The following is a 13,347-nucleotide window of genomic DNA, read 5'->3' on the forward strand; positions in this document are numbered from 1 at the left end:
TTTGTATTCCAACGAGTGCAGCGGGGACTAGCGTCATGCTGTTCTGAAAATCCCATCCACAACGCACTTACTCATTCTTGCAGCACTTTCCTTTCTTCTACATTTTGGTTTGGAAGCTGGGGGCAACTCTTTCTGCAGGAGTAGAGGTGAAAATGTTTCCCTACTAAAATCTTTCAGCTTGGCTGTTATTTCTCTTTCCTTCATTTAATTTCATACTTTCAACCTCTTGTGCTTAAAAGTTAGCGTGTATATCAGCTCATATAATTTTAAATCTTTCTTCCTCCTTCTAGACTCTGCCTGGGGACCAGCAGGTAAGTAGGTTTGCCTCATTTCCTTCCAACTAATGGAAAACAAATGAATAGCTGTATATTAGAAATAACCCATATTCTACTCATCATAGAACATGCCTGTCATAATGTGACAAAGCATACCAAGAAGCACTGGACTTTATAAAAAGCTGGCAAAAGCAAAATTGTCCCAGAGCATCACATAATTCAGCAGTATCTGCAATAATGAAAATTTCAGTGTGCAGCAAAAGGCTTAGTTGCTGGACACTGCTGCTGCAGCAAAGCAAGATGTAATAGAGAATTGCAAAGGACAGGGAAATGTATGATTAACTGGTCTCAAAACCAGAACTCACCTGCTGTAGCATCAAATAATGCAGTAATTTTCCATAGACTCGGGTAGCTTGCTTTAAAGTCAATATGAGATGATTTTACGGAGGAAGGCAGGAAACAAGTAATCCGTCACCTGAAAAAATATGAAACTGCTCAAAATATTTCTGTGAAAGATGGTGGGTTTTTTGGAGTTTACTGTGAATTCATATTGAATTCATTCCGTAGTAGGCTTGCCAGAATATACACCCTGGGAGGAATGTGCTGGAATCTCTTATCCACCTGCTGAAATCCACCTCTGAAAATAGGCCTAGCTGCTGGGTATGAAGACCAGTTGCTGGGTTGAAAGAGAGTGCTCTGAAAGACAGTGGAAGGACTGGTATTTCAAATAAAAGATGTATGGCTGTGTACCAGTTAGAGCTGCTTAAGCTTTTAGGGAAGATAATAACGCACAGAGGCTGTTTGTTATAAAACCAAGTGTCATGTGTTCAGGTTGTTTTGTTGTTAAGAAGTGACAGCATGTAGTTTTACAAAAGACTGCTTTCAAATGCAGTATTCACAGCTCATTGCAGGGTGCCAAGTGGAGAGCTGTAGTAAACCAGCCCAGTCTGACCTATTAAATAAGGTAACAGCAACCTTCAGGCTAGTAACAAGACGGACAGACTCTGACCTCCCTTATGGCAATCTTTGGTCCTCATTGCAGCCACCACCCACAGCACTGACCCACGGGGTGGGAAGTGCTGCCAGGAAGTGTGGAGGTAGTACTCCACTTTTTACTGGGACCCCAGCAAGGCTGTACAGCTTCTATGGGCTGTCCCATGACAGCTTCTGCCCCCTGGCAGAAGATTGATGTGAGTTAACAGCAGGTCTTAAAATAGTGGATGGCAGTCAGGTTACGCCATCCTCCAGCTCTTCCTTCCAGGGTCTTTGCAGTTCGGATGAATCTTTCCTCTTTTACTGAATGACAAGGTCCTGAATCTTAAGCATATGACAGTCTCAGAAGCATCTACAAATGGCTATTCCCTCCCCACACAACACCATCACCTTGTTCTCTGGATATAAAATCACAGAATGACTTGGGTTGGAAGGGACCTTAAAGACCCTCTCGTTATAGCCCCCCTGCCCCAGGCAGGGCCCCCTCCCCCCAGCCCAGGCTGCCCCCAGCCCCATCCAGCCTGGCCTTGGGCACTGCCAGGGATGGGGCACCCACAGCTGCTCTGGGCAGCCTGGGCCAGCGCCTCGCTGCCCTCATGGGGAACAATTTCTTCCCAATATCTCATCTACATCTCCCCTCTTTCAGTTTAAAGCCGTTCCCCCTTGTCCTGTCACTCCATGCCCCTGTAAGAAGCCCCCCCCAGCTTCCCTGTCGGCCCCTTTGGGCACTGGCAGGTGCTGTCAGGTCCCCCCGCAGCCTTCTCTTCTCCAGGCTGAACAGCCCCAGCTCTCCCAGCCTGTCTCCACAGCAGAGGGGCTCCAGCCCCCTGAGCATCCTCGTGGCCTCCTCTGGGCTTGTTCCAACAGGTCCATGTCCTCCTTATGCTGGGGGCTCCAGAGCTGGACACCGTGCTGCAGGGAGGGTCTCACTGGAGCGGACCTTAACTTCCTTTTGGTGAATATATAATTTGGTGCTTAGACTCTATGTAGCCAGGCAGCAAAGTGGTGCTGAATTCACTATTGTGTCTGTATGTCAAAAAATATGTGCATACAGAGAATTAATGGATGAAGAAGAATATTCTATTGCTTTAGGCAGGGGATTTGTGTTCTGGAGAGCTGGACTCTGCCCCAGCCTCAGCTGAAGATCCCTCACCATCCTGGCTACTGAAGCAGTTGTGCCTTGGTGACCCAGTGCCAGAGGTACACGCTCTGACTTGTCTCTCTGAACCATGAGTACTTGAGCTGAAGCTGTCTGATACAAAGCATTTGGATAATATCTCGTACAGTGCAATACCAGCCATGGCTGGAGTTCAGTAATACAAATTCAGAATAAGAGCTTTGGGTGTCTGTAATAAGTAGTTGCTCAAGTAAAATTGTTTTCTTTGAGACCTTGTGTCTTTTTGCATGGTATGCCAATATTTTGCAGGCAAAATGCAAGGCTTAACCTCTTAAAACTGTACAGTCTGTTTTCAGAGATGCTAAGTTTCTGGACTTTCCATGGACCAGAAGGTAGAGAGGGCATGGCAGGTCTAACATCTGAAAAGCATGGCAATTCCCCAGGTGCCTAACTACATGGCTTTAAAAACCTTTGCTTTAATATCTTTCCTTCTAGCATTGCAAGAAAAACAGATCTTACAAATTTAAACTTAAATCTCATTAAGGTTTTGCATTGCTTAGGTGTTTTGAGGCATAGTTATTCATACTGGATAGTGCTAGTGAGAAGTCAGTAAAAGCAAACAGTTCACAATGGCTGCTGCGGGCTGTCACTGATGCTTCAGAAAGATGTGGAAGTATGGCCTCTCCTAGATCTTCATGAAAACTTCATAGCTGACGAGAAAGGAAAATTTTGTATTTGAAAATCAGAACTATAAAAGCTGGGTTTTGTGCTTCAGTGCAAAACAGAGCATTTAAAATGAAATTAAAATTGTATGCATTTTTTGCTTAAAAACAACCCACCGTAGGTCATTCTGTGTCAGAAGTATTTTACAAGAAATCTTCTCTTGGCCATAACTCTAATACCAGCTCATGATATATAGTCCATTCTGTAATTGCACTCAAAATACACACTAATCTTAGTTACAACACAACGTTTTTGCTATTTTCCCTTACAGATTACAAGAAAATAACACTGACATTTTGCACATGCCCTGATGACATTCGGCATCTCATAGGATTGGGATGAACAGTAAGTCTCAAAATCCATCCTTCATTGTTCGATTTTTATAATGCTCTTCAGCATTTTTGATTGGCATTAACAGCTTGACACTGCTAGGAGGGAGAGAGGAGCTTTCACTGTCTGTAATTATGAGACAGTAGATTTGATGCTGGATGAATCAATAATTCTATTTCAAGTGAATGCTCAAATTTGTAGCCTTTTATTCCAAGAAATATGACATATATTCAAAGAAAGCATCATTAAATAAAAGTAGTGATAATTGCCTGCCTCTTTTAAAAAAGAAAAAATAGTTGACCCTGCACATAAATTTTCCCTCAAGGAATCCATTAGTCTTTTTTATGTGTTTAGCACAGTTGGTAGTAATGATTCAAAGAATAAATGAACTAATAGCTTTATGCATGATCTGGGGTGACAGACCTGAAATGGCTGGGAAGAATTCATATAAAACCTGGTAAGTTTCATTTGCTGTCAAATGCTCTTTTGACTTTTATCATAGCATCACAGAACAGTTTGGGTTGCAAGGGACCTTAAAAATCTCCTAGTCCCACCCCCCTGCCACGGGCAGGGACCCCCCCCCCTCCCCAGCCCAGGCTGCTCCAGCCCCATCCAGCCTGGCCTTCAGCACTGCCAGGGATGGGGCACCCACAGCTGCTCTGGGCAGCCTGGGCCAGAGTCTCACCACACTCAACTTACTTATATCCAATCTAAATCTACCTTCTGTCAGTTCACAACCATTGACCCTTGTTCCACAGATCTTGGTAGAAAGTCTTTCTCCATCTTATAAGCTCCATATACATTGAAAGACCACCGTAAGGTCTCCCTTCTCTTCTCCAGGGTGAACAACTCCAGCTCTCTCACCCTTTCTTCACAGGGGAGGTGTTCAAGTCCTATGGTTATTTTGGTGACTCTCCTTTGGACCTCACTACATCCGCGCCTTTATCAGTCAGCTCCTTCAAGGTCAAGATCTTGTCACGAGATGAAAGAATTCTTCAAAATAACAGCTTTGGGGAGGCATGATGCTGCCGAAATCATCTAGTTCATCAATGCATTTCTTCAGGATGTCTAACAAAGTCCCCAGGGCCATTGTCACTGCTGTGTCCCTTCTCCCCATGCTGTGCAAGCCTCTTCAAGAGTGGAAGTTGCAGACTCTTTTCACGTTCTTTTCCTAGATGTTTATCTCAAGGGAAGTTATCTGTTATAATTGGGGATATTTGGCTGTAAAAGATCCTGAGACTGCTGAATCAACTAAATTCCCTCACTTGCACCAAACTGTCCTGTCCAAATGTTGTTTGCTATTTCTTTATCCTGGTGCTTATTTTCTTTATTCTGTACACTCATGCTCCAACTTAAACAAAGCAGAGCTGGTAACAGCTCCCAGGGGATGATAGTAGCTCCAAGGTAGATGGTCCTGGTATCATGGACCAGTTCAGGAACTGCACCTCCTATGCAGCTTGGGGCATTGCATTTTCTGCATCTGCTGCTGGTTTCATCAGCATTAAAAGGATGGGCAGACCCATGTGGAGAGAGCCTGGCTTTGTCTGTGGTAGACAGGCCAGCAGAGCAGCATGGCATTTTGCTCTGGCTGATTTTGTCTTGATACCCAGGCTAAGGAATGACTCTGCTTTCTAGCTCCAGCTGACATCTCCATATGGTTGCACTTGGTGGTGAGTGGATCAGATAAGGTCTGTGATAGTCAAGCTTTTCACAGGACTAGAGGCATCAGCTTACATAGGAAGGACCTCCAGAAGCCAGTCTAAAGCACCGGAGTGCTTGTTAGAGCAGAGATTAAAAAAGGTATTTATTGTTGCTGATACCAGATAAATATACTACTATTAACTTTATTCAGCAATTGTTCTTAATTTGCATTCATGATCCCTGCATCCAAATGATGAAATCTTTCTACTACTTTTCCCTCACTAAAGTGCATGTTTCCCTTTTTCTTCTCTGATTTCTAAGCATTTAGAAATCATATTTTCCATCATTGCATGAAAATTCAAGAACTAAAAGCTTTCTTCACATCCTAAATGAGAATTGAAAACGTGATGCTAAAACACAGTCCCAGGAACCCCCATGTCTCTAACAAGGGGATCAAATATAGGTGCATTCTGGCACTGCCGGGTCTGATGGACACACTGAGGAGGGTGCTGGGCTGACATCCTGGCCACAGCCTGTGGATGTGTCCCTTGGCACAGCTTGAGCTTTATGCAGTTTTATAGATTTATCTCAGCTCCACCAACATCTCCAGGAATTCCAAGAGCACAGTAACTTCTCTGGATTGAGATGTGCCCTATTAAATACAAAAAAATAGCTGAAGGAGATTCTGAAACAAGGGTGATTGAATGATGATATTTGCAGAAGCAGAGAAGCATACGGAGGAATGAAAGCAGATCATTTGCAGATTAGCAGTAAAATTTGTACACTCGAGGAATATATCAATACTCAGTCTGTCAGAGAGCTGAATTCTCCACTAATTAAAAGTGCAATACTTAGATGAAATTCCTCTAAAACCTAGAACTCAAGGAGACTTTGCTGCAGCCTCCGCAGTAATCATGGCACTTAACCCTGCCGAGCCATTGAGAGCAGAGGGAGAGACGTCTTCTTCCCCCCTTAGATGATCGGGTTTTCAGCCCATATTTGCCCTTGGTAGCACCTTAATTTTTAATGGTTTCTGAATCTAGGTGTGCACTACAAAAAAATTCAACAGCCATCAACCCTAACCACATGACAGTAAGGGAAGGAGGAAAATGCCTCTTCGATTAAAAGAATAATGAAGTATGAAAGAATCAAGTTCTTAGAATAAGCAGTGGAAGTTCAAAATGGTATTTTGGTATGGCATAAAACACATTACATAGCTGGCTGAATCCTTAAAGAGATGAATAGCTGTGATAGAAAGAATTTTATTATTGAAACATTTTTGGCAACTGTGTCCCTTCTTAAATCTCAGAGTGAAGGGATCTTAAATCTGAAAGGCTTTTTATGCCATCAGAATGTATGAAGGAGCACTTGCCACCACTGGGGAAAGAGTGAGGGACAGATCTGAGATTGCCTGTAGAAAACTAAGTTCAGCACTGGGTTTAACACCATCTTCTTCAATATATTCACCGGTATGTTTTGGGTACGGACAGACACAAGGAGAAACATTTATATATGAAGAAACTGATCCCTGTCTCCCTCTTACTCATTCCCTCTGGAAATTAATCATATTTCAATGGGCTTAAATTTTTACATTAAAGCGGTTGTTTTAGAACACTTTAAGTCACAGTAGCAAACAACTATAAATGCCTTTCAGCTGAATTAACTATTTTCTTCCTTCAAAGTTGGATGAACACTCTGTCCTTATCTCTTGCATGGAACAAAGGGTATAATCAGAGAGGACCCTTGTCTGACCTACTGCTGATGCTTCTGCCCTCCTGCAGAGTCCCTCTTTCTCATGGCTGTTATCCTGAGATGTGTTTACATGTAAGACACGTCAGATTTGTCATGGCATACTACAGAGGGTGTAGGAATGGCCATGGTTAGAACATGATTACAGGTAATTTGAAGCAGTATTGATTGGCTGGGTATTGACAGAACAAAGGGCTAAGAATTATTAAAGAGCAGGGTGGGTTACTTTCGTAACAGCACAGGTAACATCATATCTCTGGCTGTCTGGGAGATGCTGGCACCAAAGGAGAGGAGAGGAGATCCCCGAGGTGAGGAAGGTTTAGCCTGAGCACTAGGGAAAGCATGAAGTCAGATTGTGCAGTGTCCCAAAGGATCTGCTGTGTGAAAGCTGGAGAGCTTTGCAGTATTGACTCTCTTTCCCAACAAGAAAATGAATCGTTGAATATTGTTATTGAAGAGGAAATGACACCAAGTAGAAGCTCGTAACAAATAACTATCTGAATGGATTTACTGGAGCCGAAAAATTAACCACGGGAAAAAGATTTCTCAGTGCTGCAGCTTAGGCAGTGGATTCTCAGATGTGAAGGTTTTTCCTCTTTCTTTCTAGTGAGCTATGCTCAGTCATTATTCATTTCCAAGGTGTCCACATCTTCCATTCATAAATTCTTGTCAGGCTGTTTGATGCTATCTGCTGTGCTGAAAACATCCACCCTCTCCCCAGCCTCCAGCTAAAAAGAAAACTTAGTAGAGAAGAAATTTTAGTGCCAGTTGGAGGGATTTTGACCCAGACAGTTACTGCACAGGAGGGAACTATGCTGTGAGCTTACACTTATCAAAAACCTGCCCAGGGAAGGATTTTAAAAATGAACAATGCCCATGCTAATAGAGGTTGGCTTAGTAAGCTTTACAGAGTACAGTGAAGAGTTGCATTCACTTCATTATCAAATGTGTTTTTTTCTGGGGCCTATAGTACTTGTCCCACTCTTGCAAGCATAGTGCTCTTGTATTACAGTTAGAAATATGCAGATTTTCCTCCAAATTGTGTAAAATCTGAGGGACTCGCTTGCATTCCCATTACAAGTGGTCAGTGACCGAAACCAGCAGATCCTCCTCCAGCCGTAACAAGGTTCATAATCATTTCCAGACCGAAATACACCTCCAGGCTGGGGAGACGTCAGGGGGCCTGTGAGATGATGACAGACACATGCCAGTTGCCAAGGTGGCCCAGAATGGATCAGCCACAGTTTTTGTCTGGCATATTTGCAAGCTAAGCTACCTCCAAGATTTCAGCAGTAAAAAGGAGGGGTTGGGGAAAGAAAGGGACAATGAGCAAAGGGTTCTTAGAGGTTGCCTTTCAGAGCTCTCACTTGGCCAAATCTATGTTCCCCTCTAGTCTTGCTTATCTCTTCCTTTTTTTTTTTTAATTTTTTTTTTTCACTTTCAAGTTTGCTAAAAAAGGAAGGCAGTCAAAGGCCAAGGTGCTCATTTTTCTGTCTCCCCTATGACGAGCAGCAAAGTCATACAAATGATTGGCAGAACTGGCTTGGAGGTATTGGTGGAGAAGCCAGCCATGTATTCTGCTCAGCAAAGTTCATATGTCAAGATTTAAACAAAATGTTCATAGGAAAATAAGTTGATTCATCAGTTGCAGATAAATCTTTCAGATTTTTTTCCCTTCCCTTTTAACAGCACAAGGAAAAAAAAAAAAAAAAGAAAGTGTAAGAATATTTTTGTTCCTTTGGTGTATTATGAAAATAGAAGAGGGCTTTCCTCAAAGACCAGACTACTTGTCAAGAAAGATAAAAACTATGAAAGATGAGAGAGTCATGGGGCAGAGTTGTTGATGAAAAAATATATGATACAGTTTTCTCATTTCTGTCTCTGTACACACTGCATCCTCCATGAAATTATCTCTAGATTTGCTTCCCACTTTCCCTGGTCTGCCATTTGAAGATAAAGATTGCATTTCCCAGATTTTATCATCATGGCTGCATGGGTCTTTGTCTCCCACAAAAGGAATCTTCCCAGAGTTCAACAGCTCTTTATAATCTGTCAGGGTTCTAATTTAATATATTTACAGTTTATTTTGTAATGGCCAAGACACTCCTGGACTACTCTTCCTGCTTTTAATAAGCTTTTGTTTCTCAGCCAGATGAGTTCCCGCTGGTGTAATTCTTTCTTCCTGGGAGATGGAGGGTTAGGATGGGTACATGTTACAGCAAGGAAGATACTAACGGAAGTTTTCTATTTCATTCCTCAGTCCTTTTTGCTTCAGACACATGGTGACCAATTACTTTGATGAATTTGATTTGAGTAATCAAATCACTAACTGTATTGCAGTCCTGGAGAGGACTAGAGAGGTCCTGGAAAAGTAGAAAGCTTGTTAGTTATGTTGAACTGGAGCTCATGGCTCAACGGCAAAGAAGAATAATCATTGCTACTGGTTTGTTTGGCACAAGGCGACACAGACTGGGAGCTGAAGGGTCGTTGGAAGTTGTTAAACTTATGCTTTAGCTTGAAGTCACTGTGGTTAAGGTGGAGAGGAAGGAAACAGAGTCCTACAGTACCCAGTCCTGTGATACCTACACGGAGAGCTGGGAGAGCTGAGGTGAGGGCCACTGAGAGGAGACACAGGTGACGACACAATAGCACGGATATCGCTGTGTATTTTCAAAGACAGCTGTGAGGTTACACAGGGCAAAACCACTTTCTGAGCTTGGTGTGCAAGAGATCAGTAGAGCCACTGCTCTGAATGTATGCTTCTGTCGTGCAAGGGAACAGCTAGAGGACAATGAGAGGTGAAAGCAGGGAATAGGGGATTTAAAGAGGATACGAGGAAGATTGTGGAAGGGTGGACTGTTGCAGGGTTTAGGGACCAACAGGGAAAGTAGAAGAGAAACATCAGCATCTGTGAGTGAAAGAGAGACTCACCTGGTGATGAGAATTTTGTTAGCTACAAGAAACAAAACATTCAATCCAATGCACAAAGTATTCAAATCTGGTGCACAAATCTGAGTACTTGCTAGGGGATTCCTTTCTCTTACCATTGTTCTTCCTTACCTCAAGTTAGGTCTGGAACCTTAAATAATGTCTCACAATCCACTGTGTTATTTCTTCCACTGCTACCAACAATACTACATGAGGTTGTGTGATGAGCTGCGTCATTTTGCATCCTTGGACCTCAGCTCCCAGCTTATCTCTTTGTCAAACATTTCAATTATTTTAAAAACAATCACTGTCTTTTCTGTCAGTGTGTGTTTTTGTCCCCTGCTGTGCAACCCAGCACAGCAGGTCTATGTCCTGGTAGAGACCACACAGAGAAATGCCTTTTCCATTGCAATAGTATTCTCCTCTGTTCTAGCAGATACTGTTCTTCATGTTTTATTAAGGTTGGGCTCTAATAATTTGTGAACTGCCATTGCAGCTTTGCAAAATTAATACTTGCGGCATTTTTCTTGTGGTATAAATTTGATCACTGATTCCTTTCTACCTGCAGAGCTCTGGCCAGCAGAAGTCAGACAGCTTTTTCTATATAGAATATATATATATATATATCTCATTAGAGACCTTTCATTCGCATTGTGTCGTGCCTGAGCTTGAATCATTATTGCCCGTAGCTCAGTGCCTTGGAGGTTGCTGGTTTTAAACATTTTAACGCTATTTTGTTATAACTGTCTTCTAAACCCATGCAGTATCTGTACACAGAGCAGCACACACTGAGTAAACGTCATCAGTCCTAGTAAACAGTAAAATACTTTTTCACCTACAAAGGAAGAGCACCGGTATTGCAGTCATGTTTTTTTCTTGATCTGAACTGTGAAATTTTGATGTATCCCATGTTTGCAACTTTACCACTTGGTAGCATATTCTGCTATGCTGCATTTGATGTTCAGATCTCTTCCACTGCTCAGTGTAGCATGCTCAGTCCTGCTAGCAGGCAGCAATCTTCCAGGAGCTCCTGAGCACAGTGAGGGGCTCAGCTGCTGCTGGGGGGTGGGATGCCCTGGGACCCACCACACCCCTTGCCCAAAGCACATCCATCATTTCTCTTCCTTGGCACCATCGCTGAGAACATAGAGGGTGCTCCAAACAGGGGGGTGGATGGGTGAAGACTTTAAATGGCACTCAGCACACTGTGAAATGCGTTACTCTCAAGGAATGAATAATTGCCCTTTGCCCTCACCGGCATGTCTAATTGTTGCCTGGAAGACTGGAATGCCATAGCCTGGCCGAATTTCAAACATGCGTTTACAAAACCAAAATATATTTTAAATACCCCAAAGGCAGCACCAGGCATGCTGCTGCAGCTTGCTGAGTTAGCATTATCCACGTGTGTAGCACTCCTTACCTTGAGAACGTACTTTTCCTTTAGTTTCACGATGTTGTATTTCTATTTTGTTTCTCTGTACAGCAGGCTTGGTCTCCACCGGTATTTACGCTGAGCCATGACTCTCTCCTCCCTCACAATCATTTTGCTTTTTGGGAGCACGGTGATCACTGTTAGCTTTGCTCTCTGCATGGACTCACTGAACTGGGATACCTTTCCAAATTCCGAGGACAGTGCCAGACTTCTGCAGCGGTGCCTGCTCAGTTACCCTTCCTCTCTCCTGCTACTACAGTTCTCTTTGTTTCTGTCTCCATCACAGCATGGACAGATGGCTTGTTTATACCCATTTATTTTTGTTCTGATGTTTGTTCTTCCTCACTGCAGTTCCCAGGTAAGATTGCTGGTAGGGAATAAACTCATGGGCTTCCTCTCTGAACTGCAGACCATGCACTTGAGCTGAAGAAATAAAGCCAGTGGTGGTGTGCATCTGTGTGAACTACTGGCAGAGGAGCACAGAAAACTTTCATGCTTTGTCATGAAGTGTATCGTCCCCCTCCAGCTGGAATGGCTCCTGCAGTTTTGGAGAGACAAAAGGTCTCACACCTGCAACTAGTGGTGCCTGTGTGCAATGGGACATCCATGGTGGCTTCCCACACTGCTGTGTCATCTGCCTGTGCCGCTGCTTGCTGTGAAGCTCCAGTAATTGCTCCAGCTTTAGGCACCTTATAGCCTTACAGCCCACTCAGCGCCTACTCCTTAACATAAATGCAAATAAGTTCCTCTGAAAAGAGGTAAATCAATACTGGAGCAAACTGACTCTGCAACTGGTCAGTGCAACTTGAGAAAATCACAAACCCAAATGTTAGGAAAAAGTGCCAATATTTAAAACTACTCACATCAGAAATTGTCCTATTAAAGTTGAAACAGACATAAATTGGCCTAGTGGTTTTATAGTAGCAAATTGCAACAATAAAAAAAATCATTAAAAACTTATTGGATATGTCTAGGGCCACCAGTGTGCGATTGCTTGTCTTATTAACCGCGTTAATATCCTTTATATAACAACTTTCAATTTCAGCGACTGTAATTCATGTACGGCATACAAAGAACATGATTAAATACCGAAAGCAAAGTGTGGTTATTCAGAACTACTTCACTGCAGTCCCCACTGTGGCAGTGGTGGGACTCAGGCTGGACAGAGGGACAAGCTCGATGCAGTGGAGCCATTGGTCTCCCAGCCCTGCTGCCCCAGGAGCCTCTTCAGGAACAGCACAGCCTCAGCAAACGACAGGCTCCATTCTCAGGTCCCATCTAAAACACAGCCTTGGTTTCTACTGCAGTATGGATCTTTTTCACAACAACGTAACTCTGAGATACAGAGAGATTTCCTCGTAGAGGAAAGTCAGCACAGAGAAAATATAAATATATATCTAGCTGCTAATAATGTTTTAAAGTGTAGGGAATGGAATTCTAATAATTTAAAATAACAGCCTATTAATTTCTCCTCCTTTGACCTTCTTGTTCTATTATTTAACTAGTTTTAATATTTCTTCCCTCTGTTTGCTGGCTTGTTTCAGAAGTCTGCCTCATCTCTCACAGTGAATCCATCATTTTGGTTCAGGTCATTAATCTCTGCTTTTCCTTCAAAAGATAATACATGTTTAATGGCTGGGTAATGTAACAGACAGTAAGACAGAAGTATTTGACACACTTTTGAAGGACGTTAGAATAATGCTCCTCCAAATTCATTTAGATCTCTATATTTCATTTGTAAGATGTTCAATGGTCTTTCAATGATTTAATGGGTTTACATGCTCCATGGTTATTTTTGGAAGGGATATAAACCCACCTTCCTTAGGAAGTAAGTCAACAGTTTACAGAGAGGAATGAGAAAATGTGTTTTTCTTCCTAATCATTTTCCTTATTTGTTTATAGCAGGACTTCCAACTTTTTCTTCAGTACCTCTATGCAGTAGATGCATCTCAAAGCTGGCATGGTCAGAGTTCCCTCTGTGCAGCCCTTGCAGTGCAGAGGACACAGCTGGCATCCCATGGGCTACAGACAAGTGACTTGGGCAACTGGTATGCAGGAGGAATGTAGGAAGCTGGGGACACGAGCCACAGTCTGTACGTACATGCTGACCATCTTCTTCAGCACCACCAAAAGGAGTGCTGAAGACTTGCTTTAAACTG

At 42.9% G+C, this 13,347-nt stretch overlaps 1 protein-coding gene across 1 annotated transcript in view; it reads right to left on the bottom strand.

The window, feature by feature from the left end:
• Window positions 1-3,550: 3,550 nt before the first annotated feature.
• FANCM (FA complementation group M) overlaps window positions 3,551-13,347 on the bottom strand; it is a 544,761-nt gene continuing 534,964 nt past the window's right edge. Inside the window, exon 24 of the mRNA XM_055804735.1 lies at window positions 3,551-3,560. The gene's annotated coding sequence lies outside the window, so the exon portion shown is untranslated. The remainder of the gene's footprint in view (window positions 3,561-13,347) is intronic.

Source organism: Falco peregrinus, chromosome 1 (assembly GCF_023634155.1).
Source record: "Falco peregrinus isolate bFalPer1 chromosome 1, bFalPer1.pri, whole genome shotgun sequence".
Taxonomy (NCBI): Eukaryota; Metazoa; Chordata; class Aves; order Falconiformes; family Falconidae; genus Falco; species Falco peregrinus.